This window comes from Bos indicus x Bos taurus, chromosome 17, assembly GCF_003369695.1.
Source record: "Bos indicus x Bos taurus breed Angus x Brahman F1 hybrid chromosome 17, Bos_hybrid_MaternalHap_v2.0, whole genome shotgun sequence".
Taxonomy (NCBI): Eukaryota; Metazoa; Chordata; class Mammalia; order Artiodactyla; family Bovidae; genus Bos; species Bos indicus x Bos taurus.
Window position 1 is genome coordinate 18746790 of NC_040092.1, and position 21947 is coordinate 18768736.

Consider the following 21947-nt stretch of genomic DNA (forward strand, 5'->3'; position numbering starts at 1 on the left):
TGAGCCACAAGGGAAGCTGGGTAGAGGTTACAAACTTCAGCCTTAGGTATGCCTTCTTTGAGCTTCCCAGGTAGCTCAGTGGTAAAGAATCCACCTGCCAATGCAAGAGATGTGGGTCAGGAAAATCCCCTGGAGAAGGAAATGGATACCCACTCCAGTCTTCTTGCCTGGGAAATCCCATGGACAGAGGAGCCTAGAGGTCCATGGGGTCATGAAAGAGTCAGACATGACTTAGGGACTAAACAGTATGTGCTCTTCACATATTGGAAGGACTGATGCTGATGCTAAAACTGCAATACTTGGGCCACTTGATGTAAAGAATTGACTCACTGGAAAAGACCCTGATGCTGGGAAACATCGAAGGCAGGAGGAGAAGGGGACAACAGAAGATGAGATGGTTGGATGGCATCACCGACTCGATGGACATGAGTTTGAGCAAGCTCCAGGAGTTTGATGAACAGGGAAGCCTGGCATGCTGCGACCCATGGGGTCGCAAAGAGTTGGGCACAACTGAGCGACTGAACTGAACTGACTGAAGTCACTTTAGTTGTGTCCAACTCTTTGTGACCCTATGGACTGTAGCCCACCAGGATCCTCCAACCATGGAATTCTCCAGGCAAGAATATTGGAGTGGGTTGCCATGCCTTCCTCTGTTCCTCCTGACCCAGGGATCAAACCTACATCTCTTTCCTCTCCAGCACTGACAGGCAGGTTCTTTGCCACTAGCGCCACCTGGGAAACTCAAGCTCAATTTAGCATTCCTCAGTTTTGTTTCCAAATTGTTACCTTCAGTTCAGTTCATTACAGTTCAGTTGCTCAGTCGTGTCTGACTCTTTGCGACCCCATGAATCACAGCACGCCAGGCCTCCCTGTCCATCACCAACTCCCAGAGTCCACCCAAACCCATGTCCATCGAGTTGGTGATGCCATTCAGCCATCTCATCCTCTGTCGCCCCCTTCTCCTCCTGCCCCCAATCCCTTCCAACATCGGGGTCTTTTCCAATGAGTCAACTCTTCGCATGAGGTGGCCAAAATATTGGAGTTTCAGCTTTATCATCAGTCCTTCCAAGGAACACCCAGGACTGATCTCCTTTAGAACAGACTGGTTGGATCTCCTTGCAGTCCAAGGGACTCTCAAGAGTCTTCTCCAACACCACAGTTCAAAAGCATCAATTCCTTGACACTCAGCTTTCTTCACAGTCCAACTCTCACATCCATACATGGCCACTGGAAAAACCATAGCCTTGACCAGATGGACCTTTGTTGGCAAAGTAATGTCTCTGCTTTTGAATATGCTATCTAGGTTGGTCATAACTTTCCTTCCAAGGAGTAAGCATCTTTTAATTTCATGGCTGCAATCACCATCTGCAGTGATTTGGGAGCCTAAAAAAATAAAGTCTGACACTGTTTCCACTGCTTCCCCATCCATTTCCCATGAAGTGATGGGACCAGATGCCATGATCTTAGTTTTCTGAATGTTGAGCTTTAAGCCAACTTTTTCACTCTCCTCTTTCACCTTCATCAAGAGGCCCTTTAGTTCCTCATCACTTTCTGCCATAAGGGTGGTGTCATCTGCATATCTGAGGTGACTGATATTTCTCCCGGCAATCTTGATTCCAGCTTGTGCTTCTTCCAGCCCAGCGTTTCTCATGATGTACTCTGCATAGAAGTTAAATAAGCAGGGTGACAATATACAGCCTTGACGTACTCCTTTTCCTATTTGGAACCAGTCTGTTGTTCCATGTCCTGTTCTAACTGTTGCTTCTTGACCTGCATATAGGTTTCTCAAGAGGCAGGTCAGGTAGTCTGGTATTCCCATCTGTTTCAGAATTTTCCACAGTTTATTGTGATCCACACAGTCAAAGGCTTTGGCATAGTCAATAAAGCAGAAGTAGATGTTTTTCTGGAACTCTCTTGCTTTCTCCATGATCCAGCAGATGTTGGCAATTTGGTCTCTGGTTCCTCTGCCTTTTCTAAAACCAGCTTGAACATCTGGAAGTTCACGGTTCACACATTGCTGAAGCGTGGCTTGGAGAATTTTGAGCATTACTTTACTAGTGTGTGAGATGAGTGCAATTGTGTGGTAGTTTGAGCATTCTTTGGCATTGCCTTTCTTTGGGATTGGAATGAAAACTGACCTTTTCCAGTCCTGTGGCCACTGCTGAGTTTTCCAAATTTGTTGACATATTGAGTGCAGCACTGTCACAGCATCATCTTTCAGGATCTGAAATAGCTCAACTGGAATTCCATCACCTCCACTAGCTTTGTTTGTAGTGATGCTTTCTAAGGCCCACTTGACTTCACATTCCAGGAGGTCTGGCTCTAGGTGAGTGATCACACCATTGTGATTATCTGGGTAGTGAAGATCTTTTTTGTACAGTTCTTCTGTGTATTCTTGCCACCTCTTCTTAAAATCTTCTGCTTCTGTCAGGTCCATACCATTTCTGTCCTTTATTGAGCCCATCTTTGCATGAAATGTTCCCTTGGTATCTCTAATTTTCATGAAGAGATCTCTAGTCTTTCCCATTCTGTTGTTTTCCTCTATTTCTTTGCATTGATCGCTGAGGAAGGCTTTCTTATCTCTCCTTGCTATTCTTTGGAACTCTGCATTCAGATGCTTATATCTTTCCTTTTCTGCTTTGCTTTTTGCTTCTCTTCTTTTCACAGCTATTTATAAGGCCTCCTCAGACAGCCATTTTGCTTTTTTGCATTTCTTTTCCTTACATCCTTTCAAACTTCAGCTGACAGAAATAAGCACTACTCCCTACATAGTTTTTCCACCTTTGCCTTCAGTTAATGCTGCTTTTTCTGACTAGGGCTGTTTTCCCTTTCCCCCATCTCCAGAGGTGCAAAACCTTACCATTTTTCAAGCCCTGTTCAAGGCCAGGCAAGAATACTGGAGTGGGTTGCCATTTTCTTCTCCAGGGGATCTTCCCAACCCAGAGATCAAATTCAAGTCTCCTGCATTGGCAGATGGATTCTTTACCTCTGAGCCACCAGGAAGCCCACCTGAAGACATATCTGTGCCTAATTCTATCTTTGAATTTACCTCTGAGCCACCAGGAAGCCCACCTGAAGACATATCTGTGCCTAATTCTATCTTTGAATTTACCTCTGAGCCACCAGGAAGCCCACCTGAAGACATATCTGTGCCTAATTCTATCTTTGAATATGGCATATAAAACAGCGACTTCTTCCACTAGAATGAATTTGTTCACAAGCCCAAGGCCAGAAAATAAGCATAAGCCTAAACAAGATGGTAGTGAGGAAGATTATAACTTTTTAAAATTGATTATCTGATTATTTAATGGCTGAAACAACTTAACCATGGCTTCTAGTGTTTCTTGCATGCAGACATCATGTGTTTAGTATGGGGGAAAGTGGTAGAAATTTGCAGACAGGCAGTTTTTTAGAGTAGCAGTTTTAAAAAATGAATGTAACAGTGAACTGCCAAAAAAAAGAAATAAGGAAAAAGATATTTCAGTGTTCCCTAATAGTTTTTAACCATGAAATGAAGAGATGCTAATTTACTTAAGACATTAGTTGGAGCTGCATGCATCTTGCTCTGAAACAGATTTTTTAAATTGGGTAGGTAGAGTTGGATACTTAGAAAACATCAAAATGTACAAGTATCATCATTTTCTCATAATTAAGATAAAATTATGAGTAAATGATTGTATTATTTTTGAAAAATAAGGCAAAAGATGGTAAAAAAAAAAAAAAGGATAACCAATGTGGTTTAAATTTTTAAGGTTTCCTTTAAGCTATAAAAGGAAAACCTTTAGAGAAATAAAAATCCACACTGGAGATGCAAATTTTCCACTGTGTATTTTAAGTAAAAGTTCACGTCACAACCTCCACACATGGATATACTCAATTTTTCATTCTTTAGAAATTATATATATGTAAAAATTGTATGTATATAAAACATAACACATACACACATATATATTTTTTTTCCCCTTCCAAAACCCAAAATACTAGGATAAACACATAAAACGTTACTAGGAGAGGAAAAGAAACCAGTTGATTTTCACTCCTAGCTGCCCACCAGCTTTCAGATGGTCACCCGCTAAGGACAAAGATGTACTGAATAGGTAGGTTGTCTATGCCCAGTGGGTTCTCCGCTCTAAAATTAGCAAAAGCAATTACTCTCCCTGTTCCAGCGGAAAGTCGCCTCACTAATTCACAAGCACTCACCCACATAAGAACCCGAGGGGGTGGGGGAGAATTAAAACCAGGACGTGCGTTTATCTGGCACAACTCGGGACAGAATCAGCGCTGTCCGGGTCCCAGGCTGGCACGAGCCTCCTAAGATTCCCCAAAATAGTTCCCCCGCCGCTTCCCGCCCCTGGGGCTCGGGAGAGGGGACAGAAGATCCCATGTCTGACCCAGGCACCTCGCGAGGGCTGCTCTGGGCTCCCCTACGGTTCATCTTGTTGGGGAGCCGCCTGGATCACTGCGAGGCCCCACAGGAGCTGACCCCCGAAGTGGGGGGTTTAACTGCTGCGACCCCCTCCACTCTCGAGGTGCCGCACTGGAAAGCGAAAGGGGAGGAGGAGGAAGTTCTCTCCTATTCCGGGGTTCAGGGGAGTTTCCGACCGCGACTTGGCGACGTTACCTCAAATTCTCCTCACGAAACCACTTTACCCCCACACGAGGCATCCAGGCTCTAGTGGGTTCCTAGAGACGAGCTCCTTGGCAACGGTTGCTAGGCCGTGGACACGTCACTTCCGGAGGGGAGGGTTGGCGCGTTTCCGCGAGGCCCTTGGCGGGCGCGCGCAGTGAAGCCGAAGCTCCGGATGCGAGATGCGGAGAGTGCGGGGCCCAAGTTCAAAGCGTTTCGCAGGTTCTGAGCCACTGCAGACAGCCTAGAGAATTAGGAGTTGTTACGGTGGCAATAAACTTTCGCAAATGTCCTGCAGTTTGCAGTTTACGAAATACTCTTTTCATTATTATTATGTTGTTTAGTCCATAAGTCTTGCGGACTCTGCAATCCTATGGACTGGACCCTATGGACAGGCTCTGTCCATGGCATTTCCCAGACAAGAATCCTGGAGTGGGTTGCCATCGCCTTCTCCAGGGTATCTTCCCGACCCAGGGATCGAACCAGCGTCTCCTCATTGGCAGGCAGGGTCTTTATCCCTGAAGCATCAGGGAAGCCCCTCTTCATTACTAACCCATTTTAAATTCCTGTGCCCTTTCCCTCTCTCCTCCTCCCCTCTTTCCTGCCTTCCCTCCTTCCTTCACCAAACATCTGGTGATGACTTCTTTGAGGCAGGGCCAGCAGGATTTGGGTTGAGGAAGCATTTGGCCTGGGCTTCAAATTTAGATTTTTGACATAAATATCTCCGAATTGGGTTATACATGGAATAATTGTAGAGTCTCCGGTGGGATTAACAAAAGACACATTCATCATCGAGATTTCTGCTTCTTTGTCACATTATTGGGCCACATAGCCTGTATTGGGAATTAATTTTTTTCTTCCACAATTTAATATGGAGAGAAACCAAAAAAAAAAAAAAAGTAAATGGCCTAAGGCTCTTTGGTTTCTGAGAGCCTATTTTTAGGCCCCTGCAGAAATGAATAAAGTCCTCCTTACCTTTCCAAGGAGTTCACATTCTATGAGATAGGGGAGAGGAGATCTTAATGCCCAGATCACAGAGGAGGCCAGGAAGTCTACAGAAGCAGACAGAACCCTAGGATTTTACTAACTGGTGTTAGGAAAGAACTTAGTTGGTGAATGGTATTTTGAACTGCGCCTATCAGAATGGACACCACTGTACTTTGTGATGTCAGCTGGCAGTGAAGAAATGAGAAGAAGAAGGAAAAAAATGAAACTCCTCACCCTCTGAAAACTTAATAGCCCGCTCAAACATCTTGGAAGAAACCAACTACGGATTTAGCATCAGACTTACAAAATAAAGCAAAACAAAACAAATTCCATATTAGGCATCTCCTGTATGCCCTGCTCTGTGCTGGCTTCTGGGAATGCAATGGAGGGCAGGGAATTACCTGGCCCCTGACTTCATGGAGCTGACAGTCTATGCAGGAAGAGTGACAGTTAAATGGGCAACACCAATACAACAACAATAAATGCTATAAAGAAGGATCCAATGATGGGAGAGTCCAGATGAAGGGTCTCAAGTTTATTTGGAGCTGAAGGGATTGTACTGTCAGGAGAGGTTCCATCAGACAAAAAGATGTTTAAGGGTCAGTAAAAAGTAGCCAAACAAGAAAGGGGAGAGGTTTTTTTGGGCAGAGGGAACAGAACATTCCAAGATGGGTACATCACTGGCTGCAGGGCGCTTGGAGAGAAATTAAAGACAGGTCCCAGCTCACAGATGCTCAAGACGAGTTAAAGAAGGCAACACTGAAAACCTTGAAAAGTTAACTCTGGACAGTTAACCTTGAAAAGTTAACTCTGGATGGTAAACAACAATAAAAGATGCATGCCATTGTCATGTCTTTGCGACCCCACGGACTATTGCCCTCCAGGCTCCTCTGTCCGTGAAATTTCCCAGGCAAGAATACTGGAGTGGGTTGCCATTTTCTTCTCCAGAGGATCTTTCCACCCCAGGAATCGAACCCATGTCTCCTGCACCTCCTGCACTGGCAGGTAGATTCTTTTACCACTGCACCACCTGAGAAGCCCAAAAGATGCATACAAGGGATGATGTGATTACTTGACCCTATTGGGTATGTTAGGAGATTTTCCTGGCTACCTGAATTTGGAGCTTGGATTGCCATTGTATGGCTTCACTTGAGATTTCATTTCCTCATCTATAAAATGTGGCCATATAATTCTTTCCTAAAAGGGTTGATGTGAAGATTAAGTGAGTTGATATGGGTTTTGAGATTAGAACAGTGCCTGACATTAGAAGAGATAAGTACATGCATGCATGCTCAGTTGCTCAGTCGTGTCCAACTCTTTGCAACCCCATGGACTGAAGCCTACCAGGCTCCTCTGTCCATGGGATCATCCTGGCAAGAATACTGGAGTGGATTGCCATTTCCTTCTGGGTTGGATCTTCCCAACCCAGAGGTCGAACTAGAGGTTCCTACATTGACAGGTGGATTCCTTACCACTGTGCCACCTGGGAAGCCCAAGATAAAGACATCTTACCACCCCCCACCAATTTTTTTTTTTTAAAGATACCCTATATGTGAGACAGCAAAAGAGACAGAGATGTATAGAACAGTCTTTTGGACTCTGTGGGAGAGGGCGAGGGTGGGATGATTTGGGAGAATGGCATTGAAACATGTACATTATCATATGTGAAACGAATCACCAGTCCAGGTTCGATGCATGATATAGGGTGCTCAGGGCTGGTGCACTGGGATGACCCAGAGGGACGGTATGGGGAGGGAGGTGGGAGGGGAGTTCAGGATGGGGAACACATGTACACCCGTGGTAGATTCATGTCAATGTACTGCAAAACCACTACAATATTGTAAAGTAATCAGCCTCCAATTAAATAAATTTTTTTTTAATTTAAAAAAATAAATAAAAGATACAGTTAGATTTGCTCCTTCTATAGTCTACGAATGTAGGCTATACAAAGATGAGTGACTTTTCCAGTAGTTTTTAGTCCTTCTCTGCCTACTGCTGCTATTATGAAAACACTATACATGTCAGTTATAAGAATGCAATCCTGGGCTTCCCTGGTACCTCAGTGGTAAAGAATCTTGCCTGCCAATGCAGGAGATACGGGTTTGGTCCCTGGTCCAGGAAGATCCCACATGCTTCAGGGCAAGTAAACCTGTGTGCCATAACTATTGAACCTGTGCTCCAGAGCCCAGGGACCATAACTACTGAAGCCAACAGGTCCTAGAGCCTGTGCTTCGCAACAAGAGAAGCCACCCCCGTGAGAAACCCTCGTACCAGGCTTGCCACAACTTGAGAAGAGCCCACGTGGCAACAAAAACCCAGCCCAGCCAATAAATAAAGAAATAAAGTGATATTTAAAAAGAATGCAATCCTGTGTAAATTCAAGTGAGCAATGGAATCTACTCTTTGTTCTCAAACTTGAATTGATTTTATGCTTAATGTGATTGCTTTGAAACACAGGAAAGAATTTGAAGCCAGTCTGCATGCTGCCTGGGATCCATATACTGGGAAGTTATTATTCCAACTAGAAGCAAAGAAGACAGGCATAGAGCGGCCTTGAACATGTTGGGTCCCCGCCTATCTATCAGGCCCACACACAGGACAAAGGAAGATTTTGCAACCATCCTTTGATTCATTTAAGATAAAAAGATTCACTGAGGGATCCAAGAAGAACCTATCAGCAATAATTTCACAACTATGAAGGCATTGCTGATTATATCCCAAGTTAAGCCACCCACATGTATTCTTTTTTTCCCCTTAGGTTCTATATTGAGTCTTCCCTGTAAAGAAGATGCCACTTGGCTGAACTATAGTTGACATTTTTAATAAGTGAAAGGAAGTCCCAGTCACATGAGACAGCCTCTCTGAGAGATTCCTCCTCCTACCCTGACCCTCTCTCTTTTTAATAGCTTATTAAGATAAAGCCCACATACATACAATCCACTCATTTAAGTATACGATTCCATTGCTTTTACCATATTTGCAAAGTTGTGCAACCATTACCTCTATCCAACCCCAAAACATTTTCACTGTGCCTGAAAGAAACCCCATTCTCTTTAGCCATTATCTCCCAGTTTGCAATTAAAAAAAAAAAAAACAACCCACCACTTCTCAGCCCCTGGAAACCATCCATCTGCTTTCCTTCTCTATGGATTTGTCTTTTCTGGACATTTCATATAAATGGAACCATAAAGTATGTGGTTCTTTGTGTCCGGTTTCTTTCACTTAGTTGCAGTATTTTCAAGGTTCATCCATATTGCAGCAAATATCAGTACTTCCATTCTATGGCAGAATAACATTTCATGGTATGGATTTTTGTTCATCTGTTTATCTATTAATAGACATTTGGATTGTTTCCACTTTTTGGCTACAATAAACAGTGTTGCTATGAACATGTATGTACATACCTCCACTCTCATGGATAAAGCACTTCCATTGGCTAAATCAGATAAGCAGTGTATGCACATCGGGGACATGGGTTAATGAAGGGGTGGCCTTTCTTGGATTTGTCTTTTCCTTTCAATTATTGTTAATTTTGGCCTCTGGGTTGCTCGTTGTTGCAGACTATAGGACCCAAGGTGTAGATTCTTTAGAGTTTTTGGTTGTAAAACAGACTGTTGTTGAAACCTACTCTTCCCTTGCTATCAAAGCACTAAAATTCCCAATCTGCTTCTCAAAGTCCCCTAATAAGAAAATGCTATTATTTGGTATTATCACCAGCCTCCAGTGGAGGAGAAGGTGGGAAGAAGTGTGGAGGAGATGAGACAGAAACTGGAAGCTGCCCCTTCTAGCTCCCTTATTTAACCTTCTAGATACTACAAGGTCCATCAACAGTTATGCACCTCTGCTCTGGTTATTCAGAGGGGGAAAAAATCACTCTTAGTCAAGTGCCTTTTCAAGACTGAGTTTAATATTAAAGTAAAAATAAGGAGATTGGTCATTATTTCATGTAATTGTGAAGTCCAAGGAAATTACTACCATCAGGTATGGCTTGATCTAGGAGCTCAGTGATGTCATCTTAACTTTCTTTCTCACTCTGTCTTAACTGTTTCTCATTCCCACTTTTCTCTGAATGGGCTGTTAGTAGCAAGAGGCTTACATTCTTCAAACCTAGCAACCTCAATAAAAGAATCTTTAGGGGAATTCCCTGGTCTTCTCATTGCCACGGACCCAGATTTGATCTCTGGTCGGCGAACTAAGATCCCACAAGCCATTCCCCCACAAGTCACATAGTGTGGTAGGGGAGAAAAAAAAAAAAGGAGGATCTTTGCTTCCATGGTTCCAGAAAATTCCCAGGGCAAACTCTCAATGGTCTTAAGTGTGTCTGATCATTCTTGAATCAGTTGTTATGGCTCTGATAAACATAGTAATAGATGGGGTAAGGGCAGTTTCCCAAAAGAAAGGGCTGGATTTTCTTACCAGAGGTATAGATACTGTTCAAACAAGAACAACAGATGTCCTGTTCAGGTGGTCTGGGAAGGTGGTTAAATCTTAAAAGCTGGGTAAGCACAACCAGAAGAGGAAGAAATGAGTCTGTACTTATTGTGGGGTGTTTGTGTATCAGTGTAAACCTTCTCCCTGATTTCCTTCCAACAAATTATCTTCCTTCAATGCAAGCTTCCAGCATGGGCCAAATGAGATCTTGGGATAACAGCAGACCCTCAACATCCCCATAAAAATCTGACAATCCTATGAACTTAATGTCTCCAGCCCCTTCTCATTTCAGAACTTTCCAACAAGAACTTTCCTGTGCAGAGTACAGGGAAGCCAAGCCAATTTTCTGTTTTGGGTATTAAATTTAGACCTTTCATTCTGACCATGAGATATTTCTGGATTCTTCATGAGTATTCAGTGAATGCCAGTTTTCAAGATGCTATCCCATCTGGGGCTACTCTGCATACTGCCCACTTTATCTCATTCTCTTAAACCGGAGAAAAATGACCCAGACACAGGAACAAATTCAGAAGTGGGGTATTCTGTTATCCATTAATGTTATCCATTTAATGCCTTTGCCATCTAGGTTATTTGGAGATGAAAGAAATTAAAATTAAATGGAAACCTATTCAGTTTTGCAGAGAGGCTAAATTGTCTCTGCTCTGGCAATTTAATCTTGTGGGTATGTTTAGTAGCAGAATGTGCTTTCCTGAAAGGTTAAAAGGTAAATCATATGTGAAACATTAAACTGAATGGATGAGATTCCAGAGATCTTATTAAGTGCATGCCTGGTACGACATTTTTGTCACATGGTTTTTTAAAATGGGTTTTGTGAGATTAATGGGGAATGCAGAGAAGCCAAAATAATATGCAATTCATATTAGTTCCTTGGTTATAATTATGGCTTGAAATATAGAATGCACCTAACATTCTTACTGGGCTCAAATAATAAGTATAGCATCACTTATTGAGTGCTTACTGTATGTTAGGAACTTTGTTAAATAATTCATGTATGTGTCAGAATTTATTAAAATATTAATTTATGTGTGTACTCCTTCTGTTTCCCCTCCTCTTGAAACAATCTGCATCACCTTGAGTTTTACAGGCCAAAATTAGAAGTTGCCCTTACATCTTTCATAAAGGTCTGAAGTCTTTAGGGGAGCTTATACTGGTTGTCCTCAGGGTGAGTGCAGACAGGGAAGTTCAGAGTAAGAATAGAGAAATGAGATGCTGAGAAGATTGGGAAAGCAGCACAGGTGGTAGGTTTGGGGTAGCTCTTAAGAAGGTGGAAATACCCGCAAGGAGGCCACTTCATCCATCTGGTGGCTTCCAGTGTGACCTAAGCTTACCTTGTCCCAGGTCTTACATGGAAGCATCAATTCCATTGGACCTAAAAGGACCAGGCACCCCAGGATGATGGGTGGGTGACCTCACAGTAAGTCACTGTGATGGGCCATTGACAAAAGACTATGAGTGATTCCCCGAGGCTTTTGTCACGGCAAAAAACCCAGAACCTTGGCATCCCCCAGGAACTGTGTGAGGCAGAGAAACTCAGCACTGACAGAATGGGGGCTCAGAGTTGGATTTCAGCTGATTATCAAACAACATACTTCCTCCAACAAATCTGAGACGTGAACTAAAATGGGTGACCTCTGTATCAGTCAGTTCCCTGGCAGGATAAAGATGGCACATTCTGGGCAATGGTGGAGAGCTTAACAAAGGACTATTTATAAAGGTGTGGGCAGGGTTTAGGGAAACCAACAAGCATCCAGCAACAAAGGCAGTCATGCGTCCCTAAGCCTGAAGCAGCGAGAGAAGGGACCAGGTACCAGAAGCCCAACCCGGCCCCTGTGGGGGTAAGGTTGCTCAAGAGGAGCAACCTCTAGGTGCAGCCAGTCTTGGCCTCAGTCTCCTCCCACCCTCTGATCTCCTGCTTGGCCTCCTGTTGGCTAAACCTGACAGGGAACCAAAGGAGCAGGCAACCACTTGAGATTATCCATGCAGACTGGCCTTCCAAGGGAGAAAATGGCAGGGTGGAGATCTGGAGGGGCAGATGGACTGAATTATAAAGCAAATTATACAATCAAAATGATGGGCAGAAAGGCCTTGTCAGGTCAACCAAATCACCTCCACATGGCCAAGCTGCCCTGATTCTCCAGCTGAAGTTCCAGGCATCTCCTTGAGTTAGGTCTAATTTCATTTCTGCACACTGCCCACACCCACATCATCTCATTTAACCTTCATGATAGATTTGCAAGGACAGTATTGCTTTTTCCATTTTTTTTTAAATTTTATTTTATTTTTAAACTTTACATAATTGTATTAGTTTTGCCAAATATCAAAATGAATCCGCCACAGGTATACATGTGTTCCCCATCCTGAACCCTCCTCCCTCCTCCCTCCCCATACCATCCCTCTGGGTCGTCCCAGTGCACTAGCCCCAAGCATCCAGTATCGTGTATCGAACCTGGACTGGCAACTCGTTTCTTACATGATATTTTACATGTTTCAATGTCATTCTCCCAAATCTTCCCACCCTCTCCCTCTCCCACAGAGTCCATTGTAACGAAGGAAACTGAGTCCTGGAGAGTTAATAGAAGGCCCAAGATCACACAAGATTCGAACACCAGTCTGCTTGATCCCAAAGCCATTGTTACCAGCCTGGCTAAACTGGCTCAAAACCAGATCAGTGGAGTCTGGAAAAAGGACCGTAAATCACACTGATGAGGCAAAATGATTTTTTGTGTGAGGCAAAGGGATTTTCTGTGTGGGAGGGCCAGGGTTAACACGCTGTCTGGCTTTCTCTGCCTATGAGGGCTTTGCCAAGGAAGTTCTTTTCTTTCCCAGGTAGGGCTAATGGTTTGAAATCCAAGCACTTATCCTGGAATCAAAGAGAGAGAGAAGATGGAGAGAAAATGCTTGGCTGATGATGGGAAAAAAGTATATTTTCATTTCAGATGCCTTTCAAGTTCTTTTTTTCCCAGCTGAGTGTTGGTGTATTTATAGAATTCAGGGGGAGTATTTAAGGGTAACCAGCAGTGAAGCTGCATTTTGGGCCATCAGAAAGCTCAGAATCATGCAGGAAAACGTTGATGGGAGGGGACAAGAAAAGGCCAGGAGCAGCAGGGCATGAAGCTTCTTCATGTTGCCAAGACCTTTTCTCCTTTCTGGGCTGATGACGTCAAATCAAGGTCTATAAGAGTGCTACAGATGAAATTATAGAATCAAAATGACAGGCAAATGGATGGATGGCTAAAGAACTGGTGGTATAACCACACAGCAGAATATTATTCAGCCACAACAAGAAATGAAGTATGGATACAGGTTGCAACAGGGATGAACCCTGAAAACACTTTCAGTGAAAGAAGCTAGAGACACCAAAGGCCACCTATTGTATGACTCCATTTATACAGAATATCTAGAGAAGGCAAACCTGTAGAGACACTATGCAGGCTGGTGATCACCAGGGGCTGGGAACTAGAGAGATTGTGGAGCAACTGCTTCTTGGGGACAGGATTTCCTTTGGGGTGATGGAAATCTGGAAACAGACCAGGGTAGTGGTTGCACAATATTGTGAATGTACCAAATGCTGCTGTGTTTTCCCTTTAAAAAGGTTAGTTTTATGTTACATGGATCTCACTTCAATTTTTTAAAGAAAATGATGGGCAGTTAGGCCCTTAGGAGGTCACCCTACATCTTCCAAGCTGTTTGCTCTCAATGGCTGAAGTCTCAGGTGCTGCCTGGGATAAGGTCTGATTTCACACTAGACTTCCCTTCTTTCTCTGCTCTTCTGACCACTGGTTTCCGTTCAGTTGCTCAGACACACCAAACCTGTCCCCGTCTCAAGACCTTTGCGCCTGGTTGTTCTTTCCCCAGATCTTCACCAGCCTGGCTCTTTCTCCCCATCCAGATCACAGCTCAGATGTTAGATTTTCAGGGAGGCCTTTTCTGATGCCGTTACTTAAAGTGATACATCTATGGGTCATTTTCCTTCACTGTGTTTTTCAGACTGTCGGTTATGGCCCATTACTAGTGGGTATTGAAATCAGTTTAATGGGTTTTTTTTTTTTTTTTTTTTTTTTTAAGAAAGGGGGATGCCCAGCTCTTTAAAAAAAAAAAAAAATTTATTTTTGGCTGCGCTGGGTCTTTGTGGCTGTGCGGGCCTTCTCTAGTTGCAGAGAGCAGGGAGTTACTCTTAGTTGCAGTGAGCGGGCTTCTCGTTGCAGTGGCTTCTCCTGTTGCAAAGCATGGGCACTAAGGCGTGTGGGCTTCAGTAGTTGCGGCACACAGGCTCAGTAGTTGCGGTTCCTGGGCTCAAGCGCTTAGGTTCAGTAGTTGTTGCACACGGGCTTAGCCACCCCGGGGCATGTGGTATCTTACCTGACCAGGGGTGGAATGGGTGTCCCCTGCACGGCGAGGCAGATTCTTAACCACTGGACCACCAGGTAAACCTGGGTTAATGGGTCTTGATTAGAATTTTAAAAAACTGAAATGAAGTGAAATAGAACATATCACACAGAACAAGGGCAAATGCTTCTTTGGTCAGAAATATTACTTGCTGCATAACAAACCAGTCCAAATTTATTGGCTTAAAAACAACACCTTTCCCCCCGACAAGTCTGTGAGTCAGCTGGGCTCAGCTGGGCAGTTCTTCTGCTCCGTGTAGTATCTCCTGGGGTCACCATGTTACTGAGTTCAGCTGGGAGGGGGCTGGAACATCCAAGATGGTTTACATTCCTTCTGAGGCCTCAGTACTGGCTACCATTTCTCCCTCAAGTGGACTTTCTCTTTCTCCTTGTGGTCCCTCACCATTCAGTGGTCTAACCTGGGCTTCTTCACATGGCAGCTGTAGAGTAGGGGCATAAAAGTGAAAGCCACCAGGCCTCTTAAAGCTGAGGCCCAGAACAAGTACAGTGTCATTTCCATCACATTCTATTGGTCAAAGCTTAGTCACAGGACCCTATTAGGTGCAGAGTCCTGACCACTGGACTACCAGGGAATTCTCTAGACTCCACCTCTTGACTCAGGAGTGGCATGTGCATACCAGGAATGATGTTCGCCAGATTCCTGGTAGTCATCTTCACAGACAATCTACCACAACTATGTGAAAGTTTTATTTCAGCTTAGTAAACGTGCATGTGTGTTCATTGGGTGACACAATAAACATATTTCTTACTGTGAGTCACGGTCAAAAGGTTTAAAAAAACACACTCTGGGACTTCCCTGGTGGTCCAGTGGTTAAGAATCCGCCTTCCAGTGCAGGTGACTTGGGTTCGATCCCTGGTCAGGGGACTAAGATCCCTCATGCCATAGAGCAACGAGGCCTGCATGCTGCAACTACTGGGCCCAACTGCTCTGGAACCCACGCGCCACAACTAGAGAGAAGCCCTCATGCCACAACTAAGATCTGACGCAGCCAAATAAGTAAATATATAGATTTTAAAACTCCACACTTCTCCACATTCATTTTTTAAATATCTTCTATAGCACTTGGTACTCTCAGAATTTAATTTACTTTACTACATATCTCTCCCATTAGAATATAAGCTCTCTGAGGGCAGGGACCTTGTCTGTCTTGTTCACCATTATATCCCCAGTACCTATCAAGGCCTGGCTCTTAATAGGTGCTTAATAAGCATCTGTTGTTGAATAATAATAAGTTATCATTTACTGGGTGCTGAGCATTTAAAAGAACTATGTCACTTAATTTGTTTAATGCACTTGAGCTGCTATTGTGTGCTGGTGAAACAACAGTGAACAAAATAGATAATAATTGCTGCCACATGAAGTTTACATTACACTATGATACTAGAATACTATCAAGTAGATTTGTTGATATTATTTTGACAGATAAGGAAACTGAGAGTCAGAGAAGTCAGTCAGTTTACCCAAGGTCACACAGCTAATAATTTCACCCTGACACCGGGCTCTTCTCCACTCAGCCACAGATGTTGGGTTTTGCCCAGAGATCGGCCTACGTGGTTACAGATCTCAATTCCTGCAATTGCTTCTCTGAAGGATTAGACTTCTTTCCGGGAATCAGGCACAGGGCAGTGGGAAGAGGCAAGTCCCATGACCTCAGAGTCCCTGCCTACCCCACTCCCTGCCCTCCCCATTCCGTGACGATGTCTCACACCTGGGGTGTTGCAGATCTGAGCCACAGGTCTCAGTCACCCCCCACTGTCTTATCGGCATGTGACATCCCCAAGTGGCTGGGGACTGCAGGCCTGGCAAAGAATGCAGCCCGAACAAAAATAAACCTGCCACATTCCTTGGCAGCCCCCTGCCCCTTCCCGCTCTCCAGCCATCCATCCTCACTGCAGAGCTTGCCAGGGAAGGCTGAGAGAGAGCAGGGTGGAGGAAGTGCTGCGGCAGCCCAACCCTGAGAAAGAGAGGGAGAGGGGAAGAGAGGAAGAGAAAGAAAGAGAGAGATCACCTTATATGGGAACGTGCGCAGACAATATGTGGCAATGGCTTAGAGGGCAGCAGAGGTCAGATACCAGACAGATGGAAGAAATTAAACATGGGACAGAGCGTGTTCCTGAGCCCTGAAAACAGCTCTTGTTTCACAGCAAGTTCGCACAAAACCTGGCCCGTTTTCCTTTTTTGCCTAAGCCAAGCAAGATGTGCGTCCTAAACTCTACATGACTTTGAGTCAGGCCCGTGACTCTGGCTGGCTGAGGTCTCAATCCTCTCAAGTCATTTCTTTGACGAACAGAAATTCCTCTTTGGAAAAAAAAAGAAAAGACTGGGCTTATTTCCCAAGAGTTTCCAATATCTCTCCAAAGCACATAAATTAGCAGTTAATGAGTAAATACCCCTTCACTTTTCATTCATTCATTCATTCACTCATTCAACAAATACTGAGGACCAGTTATGCCCCATGCATTGAGCCAAGGTCTGAAAAGACTGTATTGATGATGATGATAATTGTAAAAATAATAACATCAATAATAATAACAGTTACCATTTGTTGATCTGCACTCATCTGATAAGTATTTTAATTCATAATAATTTACTTAGTACCTTCCATGTTCTAGTCATTAGTGATACCGAATGTTGATCTTGAATCATCCGGTCCCTGCCATTGTGGAGTTTACAAGGGAGATGGCTGGATGGCATCACCAACTCGATGGACGTAAGTTTAAGTGAACTCTGGGAGTTGGTGATGGACAGGGAGGCCTGGTGTGCTGCGATTCATGGGGTCACAAAGAGTCGGACACAACTGAGCGACTGAACAGAACTGAACTGAGGGGAACAGAAATGACAGATATTGAACATATGATCCCACTGGATTCTTACAACAGCTTTTAGAATTAGCTACCCTTACCATCTCCATTGCATACAGGGTTTTCAGCCTCAGAGCTATGGACATTTGGGGTTGGATTATTCTTTGCTGTGTGTTTGTTGGGGAGACTGCTCTTTGCACTGTAGGATACTTCCCAATATCCCTGGCCTCTACCCAGGGCTTTCCAGATGGCGCTAGTGGTTAAAGAACCTGCCTGCCAGTGCAGGAGATATAGGAGACACTGGTCAGGAGGATCCCTGGAGGTGGGCATAGCAACCCAATGCAGTATTCTTGCCTGGAGAATCCTATGGATGGAGGCGCTGACAGGTTGCAGTCCATGGGGTCGCACAGAGTCGGACACAACTGAAGCGACTTAGCATGCACACGCTGGCCTCTACCCACTAGACATCAGTAGCGATACTCACCCCCCTCCAGTTCCTCCAGTTGTAACAACCAAAAAACACCTCTAGACATTGTCAGATATTCCTGGGGGACAAATCACTTCGGTTGAGAATCACTTCTTTTTTTGAGAATCACTTTTTTCAACAGATGAGGAAGTAGAGACTCAGAGTGGGTTATAAAACTTCCTTAAGGTCATACCACTGGAGAGTAGGGCTTACACCCTGATCATTCTGATTCCAAAGCCCATGGGCCTAATCATTACAGTGCAAAACCCTGTTTCCTTGTTCTAACGGATGACTCTCGATTTATATGATTGTAGACTTCACTGGCTCATTTCACAAAATGGAAGTCATCTGTGTTCAGATCCCCTGAGAAGCAGGTGCTAAGATGGGCATAGATTTGCAAGAGACGTACTGAGGATTTATTTATTTATGCCTATGAAGGATAAAGGGGAAGGGAGGGAGGGTAGGCAAGAGACTGTTCAGATTGTGAGGCTGGTCTGATACCTTTGGCAGGAGAAGGGGACGGGAGGATAGGGTAGGAAGAGCCTTGGACAGCAGCACGGTTCTAAGAAAGTTTTGGCCATGCTCAGCGGGAGTTCCCCAGCCACAGTCAGCTGAAGAGGGATTCCAGGTCAGGCAGCAGTGAGGCTTCACTAGCACCGTCATTGTCTGGGAGCAGCCCCGGGGAGGTATGACCTTGGCATGAACTTGGTGGATCCAGAGGGGTAACTAGTGCTGTCAGTCAACCATGCTCTTCAAAGCAGAGCTCTCCTGAAGGAGCTCTGAGCGGTGCGCTCCATGGCTGCCACGTCCTCAGAGAAGTGCTGCCCAGTAGCTACATTCTCCTTAAGACAAGGAGATTGAAAAGGCACTGGAGATGCAGTGGGTAACAATTCCAGCTGGGCATCCTTGAAGCAAAAGGGTTCCTTTTTCTCTGCAATGTCTTGAGCTTCTTGGTGAACTTCGAAGTCAGCCTCAACTTGGGTACCATCAGTGAGGAGGTAAAGAGTGCAGCCTTGAGGGTCCAGTTTGTAGTCTATGGATGTGAGCACTCTCTGAGCCTCAGTTTCCCCATCCACGTAATAGAATTAACTTGCCTTATCTCATAAGGTTCATGTGAGGATTCAACAGATGTTCACAGAATTGCTTCTCAAGAGAAGATGGAGCTCCTCCTGCACAAACTTTCTGTTTTGTACAGATATCTCCCTACTAGCCACCCTCTCATCCTTCCCACTAAGATTCATCTTGGCATCTACCCAAGAAACAAAAAACTAGCACCTCCAGGGCTAAGTCTGACAGATAGACTAGTTGTGTTTGGCTCACAGAATGCTAAACAAACAAACCAACATTGAGATATTTCAGGAAGAGAAGAGTCAAAACCAGTGACACTCAGTTCTATTCATTGGGACTGTCTGGATTTCTGGGTTCCATTGAAATTTTAGGAAATCGGGATATACTGTATGGCAGACTGGCTGAAGTTGAGAAGAGGCTGCCTCCTTCAGATGGGACGTGCACTGACCTGTTTGTCACAGTGCCCGTCACTTCCTACCATGAAGCTGCTGTCAGTTGCTGATTACCATCACCTTTGTGCTGCCGTTCTTCACAGAATGACGTTCCTTCGTCTCATGCACCTATTGAAGTGGAGAGTGTAGGCGAGGAACCCTACGTTCTTTCTTGTACCTGCTCCTATATCAGTCACTTAAATCATCTTCTGCTGCCCGTAGCATCCAAGCTTACCTTTAAGCTTGTCATCCTTTTTTAGCCCTTCTCAAATCTTCTTCCTAAAATTGTCCCTGCAATTTTATAACAGGTCTCTACATTTTTATTTCCTTTCAGTTGGCAAAGCACTGTCATTCACTTCTAATAACCCAAGAGGCTCATATTTCCTCCATTTATTTAAGTGTAGTTTAAAAAAATACTTCTTTGTTTAAAAAAAATTTTTTTTTGGCTGTGCTGGGTCTTTGTTGCAGCACACAGGCTTTCTCTGGCTGCAGTGAGTGGAGGCTACTCTTCTCTATGGTGCGCTGGCTTCTCTGCAGTGGCTTCTCTTGTTGCAGGGCATGGGCTTTAGGGCATGTGGAGTTGTGGCCCACTCCCCAGAGCATGCGGGATCTTCCCAATCCAGAGATCGAACCCGTGTTCCCTGAATTGGCAGGTGGATCTTATCCACTGAACCACCAGGGAAGTCCTATTTTTTCCATTTTTGATAGGAGTTGTCTTAGAGGGGTGAAGGGCAGTGCCCAAGAACACAGCTGCTTAGTGGCAGAGAAAAGTCCTTCTGACTCTAAGTTTGATACTTTATCCATTACTTTAGGCTGCAAAGTGTTTTAGAGCTTTTAGTTGCAAAAGACAGAAAGTTTGCTGAAACCAGCTTAAGCAAGAAGACAAGTTATTAGCTCATGTAACTAATGAGCTAATCCAAATGAGCCATAGGCTTTAAGCATAACTGGATGTAGGAGCTCAAATGTTGTCCCAAGGACTCTGTCAATCCTTCTCCATTTCTCTTTATCGACGATTTACTGTGTTGCCTTTATTCTCAGGCAGCCATTCCACTCAAAACGGCAAGATAAGCTTCATCTGTTACTTTCCAATCCAATGGAAAAGGAGCTGCTTTTTTGAGACCAGCAGGGACAAACAGGAACTAAGTCTCATTGATCCTGATTGGCCTGATCTAGCCATGCACCCCTGAGCCAATCACTGGCCAGAGAAATGTGGTGTTTTGATTGACCACCTCCAAACAAGGGGGTGGGTTAGCTACAACCAAACAGAAGCTTCTGTTTGACAGTGGAGGAGAGATGCCCCAAAGGAAAAGCAGGTGCTGTTATCAGAAAGGAGATGAATTCTAGACGGACGAAGAACCATGTTCATTACACCTAGGCTCTTCCCCACCACTGACTCCTTCCCTCTAGCCTTCCCAATATGCATCAGTTTTCTTCTCTACTCCCACCTGCCCTGCCTTTTTCCTGGGTCATTCCCTTCCTCTCACTGGAAGGCCATCTTCAGACGCTCTTTCTTCATTCAAACTGACTTCAAGACCCAGGTAAAGCCTCACCTATTCAAGCATTCTGGGCTTCAGTGAAATTGTTCTTCTGGGAACTCCTAATACAGTGAGGATCTGAATGAAACATACACGCACTCAACTCCATAGCTGTTGAATGAATGAATGCAGAGATAATTTACATGAATTGCGATAATTAGAAAGCGGGGTCAAGACTAGAATGAAATAAACAAAAATGTTAGTGGTAGCTATTTTGATGGGTTATGGGTGATTCTGGCTTTTCTTAATTCCTTTCAGTATTTTCTACAATAAGAAAAAGATGATGATAAAAGGCAGTAATGTGAGTCTGGTTTAAACATCTAGACTATAAGCACAGTGAAGGCAAGGACTAAGGGTTAATTCTGGTACGCCTCCTAACTCCCCGCAACAGGGCACAGATAGTGTAAGAGCTAGTTGGAGCTCACTGGAAGCCATGTTAGTAATAACAGCAACAGGGCTTAGAGACTGTCCACTCCCTTCCCCAAAGCCAGTCCTCCTTTCCTCCTTCAGACTCTCCAAACCTCGATTTTATGTGGCGTCCTTTGCCTCTTCCTCACTGCCACGAGCTTCATGGAAGAAGATTCCAGCCCCAAGCCCTGCACTGATCAGTCCAACCCAGGGTTTCTCAACCTCAGCACTACTGACATTCAGAGGCAGGATAATTCTGCTAATGTTGAGTTGTTGCATGTGCCAACTTGGAGTTTACTTGTTGTATGAAGTAAAAACTTTCCTTAATGTTTAAGCATGTGAGTTGTGCTTTTCTGTTACAGCATCTTAACCAACCCAGGGGTCTGTTAAAGACACTGCACACACATACAATAAAAGGCCCATCCAAAAAGTGATAATCTGGGGACTTCCCTGGTGGTCCAGTGATTAAGACTCTGTGCTTCCAGCACAGGGGGTGCAGGTTCCAACCCTGGTTAAGGAACTAAGATCCCACATGCCACGGGGTAAGGCCAAAAGGGTGGTTGAGGGTAAATATCAGAATCTGGAGTTTGGGACAGGTGTATCACTTGATAGCCTCTTTTGAGTACCACTGCTGATCTAAAACAGTTTCTAGTGCCATGTGAAATTGCTGATAACCTGTAGAGATGCTGAGACAACGAGAGGAGCTTAATTTCTTTTGCAAAACGAGCAATATCTAGAGTTGAACCCACTAAGTCCCACCATATG

General features: G+C 44.3%; 1 protein-coding gene across 3 annotated transcripts in view; it reads right to left on the reverse strand.

Annotated features, from left to right (window-relative positions):
* IFT81 (intraflagellar transport 81) overlaps window positions 1-21947 on the reverse strand; it is a 223822-nt gene that overhangs the window by 97358 nt on the left and 104517 nt on the right. For all 3 annotated transcript variants that reach the window (XM_027566817.1, XM_027566816.1, XM_027566818.1), the window contains exon 3: window positions 4622-4871. The gene's annotated coding sequence lies outside the window, so the exon portion shown is untranslated. The remainder of the gene's footprint in view (window positions 1-4621; window positions 4872-21947) is intronic.